This window comes from Rhinopithecus bieti, unplaced genomic scaffold (genome assembly GCF_001698545.2).
Source record: "Rhinopithecus bieti isolate Rb0 unplaced genomic scaffold, ASM169854v2 scaffold_5750, whole genome shotgun sequence".
In the NCBI taxonomy this organism is placed as follows: Eukaryota; Metazoa; Chordata; class Mammalia; order Primates; family Cercopithecidae; genus Rhinopithecus; species Rhinopithecus bieti.
Genome location: NW_016805082.1, coordinates 1966381 through 1971959, shown reverse-complemented (window position 1 = coordinate 1971959; position 5579 = coordinate 1966381). Strand labels below are relative to the sequence as shown.

Here is a 5579-nt window from a genome sequence, read left to right as displayed (position 1 = left end):
AGGGAGGGAGGGAAGAAGTGGAAAAACCGAGGATGGTGAGATATTCGACAATTTGTTTAGTTCCCACTTTCTCTAACACAGCTGAAGCCTTCATTTTCAAATCTCCAGCTTTCCTAAAGAGAATCTGTCTTTAAAATGCATGACATAGGATGCATTATCTGGTAAGAGAGCATCTGCTGTTTTGTTTGCAGTTGTTTGGAATAGTATGCTTGTTCCTTTGGGAGGGAAGATGATCTCCCCAAAATCCCAAGAACAAAATCTGGGGCAGCGGCTCTAGTCCTTCAGGCCCCCTCCCCTCCCCAGGCCCCCCATCTTGTTTTCCTAAGCAGTGGTCAGGAATGTGCAGGGCGGGGGCAGCCCAGCCCTCTGCGCCCAGCCCAGGCAGCCTCAGTCACAGTCCCAGCCTGGCCTTTCACCTCATTGCTCTCCCGGCTGCTCTTATTAAGCAGCAAAATGTTTCAATATGTGGAACTCTGGGGGAGGGATGGGAGAGAAAAATCGGGATATTGTTGAGAAGGAAATAACGAATAACACTGCCGCCAGTCCTCATACCCCCCACGTGGGGAGATTTGGGTGATAAGTGCGTTTTCTCCCGAAATGGAATCCTAGCAATTGCCTTTTGGTCAGAAATGTCCACAGCCAGTTGGGGAGTTGGAGAAGGGGGTAGGGGGAGCAGGTACTAAATAAATTTTCTCGAAGGTTCCAGAGCAAAGCAGTCAGGAATCTGGGTACCCAAGAAGGAAGGAAGAGAACGCTTGAGAAACAGAAGCCAACTCAGAGAGGTGCAGGAAGCTGAGTAGGTCAGTTTTTGCAAACTGACACACTCCCATCTCCATCCTTGTCTGTCACCTCTCCACTGCCACCCTGCCCCCCGTCCTGCCCCCTGGTTAGAAACAACTGTGAACAATTCCCTTTTGCCAGAGATCCACCCACCCCAAAGCACAACCAACTCAGCAATGCAGGTTCTATTTTGTGGGTAATGGCCCTGGGATTGGGCAGCAGAAAGGGCCCATTTGAGCGTTGACTCAGAAATCTGAGCTCCATTCAAGTGAAAGAATGAGCAACTTTCCAAATTATAAGAAAACACAAATTTGACAACCCAGAAACAACTTCTTAACAAGAATGCTTTCAAATTATTTGAGTTTGTTTTTTGTTTTTGTTTTTGTTTTTTTTTTTTTAATTAAAACCTCATAGTAGGGCTGTTTCTATGGCATGTGCAATCCACTTTGCTCTTATAGATACTGCCTAGAAAAGTGGATCAAAAGAGCTGTATCCTTGGTGGTGGTTGGGAGGGCGGGCGCAATAGGACTCAATAAGGGGAAGGAGTAACCTTATGAAGGAAAACCTTAAAGGCTCATAAAGTAAAAGAGAACTTCACCGATATTAAGTTTGAGGAATGATTACTTGCATATCGATGATCTGGAACTTTCAAAGAATAAATAATCAGCTCAAAGAAGCCTGGGTCTGCGTGTCCACTTTTGGCTTTGCTTAGTTGTATGTCTATATTTACGATATGCGTGCATGATTTCTAGCGTTCTTTAAAGTTTCCTAGTAACACACAGTGGTTTCTAGAAAAGCAGCTGGGGGCAAACGGGTGACTGTACTATTAAGAACAATTCATCAGACAGCAGTTGGAATATTGATAAGAAAACGGAAATCAAATTACAAGAAGGGGAAAGAGAAAGGAAGAGGGAGTGGGACCCAGAGAGCTGGCGGGAATCAGCGAAGGGGAAAGCTGCAGTGCACGCATAGCTCCTGCATAGCGGCTCCTGCAGCCCCCTAGGATGCGCCTGAGCTGAGGCTGCTTATCTGCAGGTCCTGGAGAGAGAGGCAAACTTTGACTCCAGGCAGGCAGCAGGTATAACTCCTCACTGCCAAGTTTCTGGGAGCTCTGGGCACACAGGACAGGCACCAAGAACTAATACATCCTGGAGCTACCCGGAGTTCCGCGCCTGCGTGCTTAGCAGGAAAGGGTGCCTAAGGTGAGTGCCCACATGTGTCCGATCCTCTGCGGGTGATGCAGGGTTGGGGCGCCTCTGTGTGTCTCGCTGATTGTTCTGGCTGTAGTTGGGAATTGCGGGACTTTGGGGTCTCCTCCTTTCTCCCATTTTCTCAGGCTTTCTTTTTTATCTTTCTTTCCTCTCTGTTTTCTTGTAAATTACACTTCGACTTTCAAAAAACAAACGCAGGGGACCGGCGGGATCGCTGGGGTTAAGGGAGAGGCTGAAGCGAAGGGAATCTCAGAGTCCGAGAAATGTACCTTGTCCCTGCACTCGTATGTGTCTGTTGTGGCTTCAGGAGCAAAAAAAAAAAAAAAAAAAAAAAAAAAAAAAAAAAAAAGCTGGAATTTGTTAGTGGGGAGAAAAGTGCTTTATCAGAAACACATTGGCTGCCAGAGAAGCTGTGAGTTGCCACGTTAAAGATGGTTAAGAGAAGGAAGGAAAGGAAAAGGAGAGATACGGCTGCCAGACTGGGCTAAGTCAGGGAGAGACCCACTCAGGCAGAGGCACCTGGCAACTTAGGGTGACTTTTGCGCCTTCCAGCCCAAATAATCAGACCTAAGTAAGACACCACCTCTCCTGCCACTAAAAATGAGGACCTGACAGTCATTGTAGCTGTCTCTTCCCAAAAACCTATTTTCTTTTAAAAGAGTGGGGGCTCTGGGAAAGGGGCCTCCACAGACCTTCCTAACCTTGCGTTAGTCTTCCTCCATCACCAGGCCACCAGCAGAGAAGATTACTGAGGCTGGACGCTGGCAAAGAAAGGGTGGTGAGGGAGGCAAGCACGTCTGTGCCCTGCGGGGCAAGTGTTGGCAGCTCTGTAAGCTTCTGCTCCTCGGGCTGCAAGAAAGGGGAGTCCTACCTCTACCCTGGTCGCGTTCTCTCCTCAACACCAAGAACTAGAACATCCTGGAGTTTCCAGAACAAGCTGCGGGCATCCCCAGTTCGAAACCGCCCAGGCCCTGGGGGAGGTGACTGTCTGATTTCGGGCAGGGGAGAATAAAAGGACTGTAGGGAGGAAACCCAATGGTGTGAGGTGGCTCTCAGTCCTCACCGTCCCTTGGCCTGAAGCCTGGGGACGGGACCGAGGCGTAGGGAGAATGCTCAATACCCAACCGCTGGGACCCTCCCTCGCCGGAATAGGCGGATCTGAGCCTCCCAAACCCCTGCAGTCTTCTTCATCTGCATCCCCACTTCATCACCACCAGGCCACCATCCCACCGTCTCCCCCTCGCTCCACTCGCGGGTAACCGAGGCTTCTCCCTCCCAGGCTGGTTCTTGGGCGTTCCCGACCCTTCCTCAGCAACCCACGATGTTTCAGACAGTCCCCGACACGTCGTCTTACGTCAAGGTAAGACATGCCAGCATCTTTAAACAGGTAATGACCCCCAGCTTCTACCCCACCCGGACCTATGGTCCCTTTTCCCTTTCTCCAGGAAAAAGGGGTAGGGGTGGAAGTGGGCCCTCCTCTCGGTTCGTGGATCTCAAGCTAGGGCGCTCCGGGCCAGATGAGAGTGACACAGACCCTTGGGAATCCTAGGTTGAGAAGCAACGCTCCTGGCGGCTAGTGTTTGGGAAACTGGGAGCAGGAAAGCCTGGTGAAGTCTGTGCAGGAAGACCTAGCAGCTCGCAGCGTCAGATCCCAATGGGTGGTGTGCTCTGAGCGGCTGGCACACAGCAGGTTCCCTGCATTAAGCGCGAGCGCGCGCTTGTGTGTGAGCGCGTCTGCACATGTGTGCATGCGTGCGTCTGTCTGCATGTGGGCGTGTGTATGCGGGGTTGTGTGCGGATATGAGGGCGCCACGAGCTTCTCCTACAGGTTTGACACGCGCTCAGCCCTCAAGCCCACGTTCTTTGGCCCCGCCCGCCCCTCGGAAGCGCAGATTGCAATATTTGACAGCACATCGAAGGGTTTTCTGTTTTCTTTGTTTTTGTTTTTTCTTTTCCACAATAGTTTCCAAGAATGTAAAAAATCGAGGCTGGGACACCTAGGTTACAAGTTTAATGAAAATCCGCTGGCTGGGTGGGGCGGGGAGTGCGCGCCGGGAGGCCCTGCCCATGGGAGAGGCGGCGACTAGGTCCCCTCACGCCGCGCAGCCGCGACCTGACGCCCTCCGAGGAGGGACCCAAAGCTCAGGACCATCTGAGCCAGTCCTAGAGCGGAGGAGGAAGGATCTCCGCGGTGCTACGAATACCCGCGTACTTTTCCCGGATCTCTGCCCAGCCCTCTCCATCCTGAAGCCCCGCCTCCAAGTGCTCCCCAGACTTGTCCGTGAGGCCCAGCTGAGCTCCCTCGAATGTCAGGCGAATGCCATGACAGTGCCTGGGCCTGTGCGATGGGGTGCGGACTCTCGTGTCTTGTCCAAGGATTCCCAATTAGGAGTCCAACCCTCCTCAGATCTCTCTAAAGGAAAACTTGTCACACGGACGCATCTTTCCACTCACACACCTGAGGTCTGAAGGAGTCACTCGGTCACTTCAGGAAAGGAAGGCCTAATCCTAGAGGCTTGGCCCAAAAAGGAGTGTTTCACTGATAATGCCTGAGTGAGTGGTGAGTGAATGAATGAATGAATGAATGAAATGAGTGTGATTCATATAGCAATAACCAGTGAATGGATGGATAGCAAATGGCTCCCAGAGGATTACAGAGCATCCTTTAAGGTTAGACTAAGGCGCTCACGGATTTGCTGTCCCCAGTTTTCCTGAGAACTCCCACCACTCGGGGTACCGGAGCCCGGCAAGAGGAGCTCTCACTTCTAGCTCTGCACTGAGGACTGTAAATGGCCCCGGGGCGGGGAGGGGCAGTCTCTCTCCCACTCGTAGGAACCCTCGAGTCCACACACACCCTCAGGGACCTCAGGGATGAGGAACCCTAGAGGGGCACGTGGGAACCCCGGAGCCCCACCCAGGCCACGGGTCAGGGACAAAGCAAATCGGTCCAGGAGAGCGCAGCGGACACGCCTGGGGCACGAGGAGACGGCAGTCTGGGAGCTGTGGGCCATCAGAGAAGCTGCTCGCCGCAGGAGCTCTTTTCAAGGGGAAAAATGGATTTTTCAGCAGCCACAAAGTTTGTATTGTTGCACAAAGGGGTGCATTGATGGCGGCGAAAGGTCTGCGTGGCAGGGACAATCTTAGGTCTGTTCCGCCGGCTCCCTCCACCGAACTTTTGCCAGAGGGGCACAAACAGTCGCAGGCTGCCAAGTCCCTGCCGTTGCCTGGCTGGCACCCGGCTCAGGAGTTGTTGACAAACACCGCGGGCCCAGGGGCCCGGGCCCCATGAGGGAGGAGCCCAGCCGGCCCCGAAGGGCCAAGGGTGCCCGCTCCACCGGGGTCACGATCTGGACAGTGGTCTGGGCTCTGAGGGGTCCCACAAAGAGGTAAAGGAGGTAATTGCCCACATAAGAGCGCTTTAGGTAAGAAAGGGGCAGGGAAGAACAAAGGAAAGGGAGAGAGGGAGGAAGGTGACTCTTGGAGACACTGACACGCAGTAGTTGGTGGATAACCACGGCGACATTAATGGCTACCTCTCAGCTCTTACCTTTGCGAGCCGCTGCTCTAAGCGTTGTGTCTGTATTAGGT

General features: G+C 52.7%; 1 long non-coding RNA gene across 1 annotated transcript in view; it reads right to left on the bottom strand.

Moving 5' to 3' along the window:
- Positions 1 to 3572, bottom strand: part of LOC108529090 (uncharacterized) — a 6085-nt gene extending 2513 nt beyond the window's left edge. Inside the window, exon 1 of the long non-coding RNA XR_001885396.1 lies at positions 2863 to 3572. This is a non-coding gene — a long non-coding RNA (uncharacterized LOC108529090). The remainder of the gene's footprint in view (positions 1 to 2862) is intronic.
- Between the last annotated feature and the right edge of the window lie 2007 nt (positions 3573 to 5579).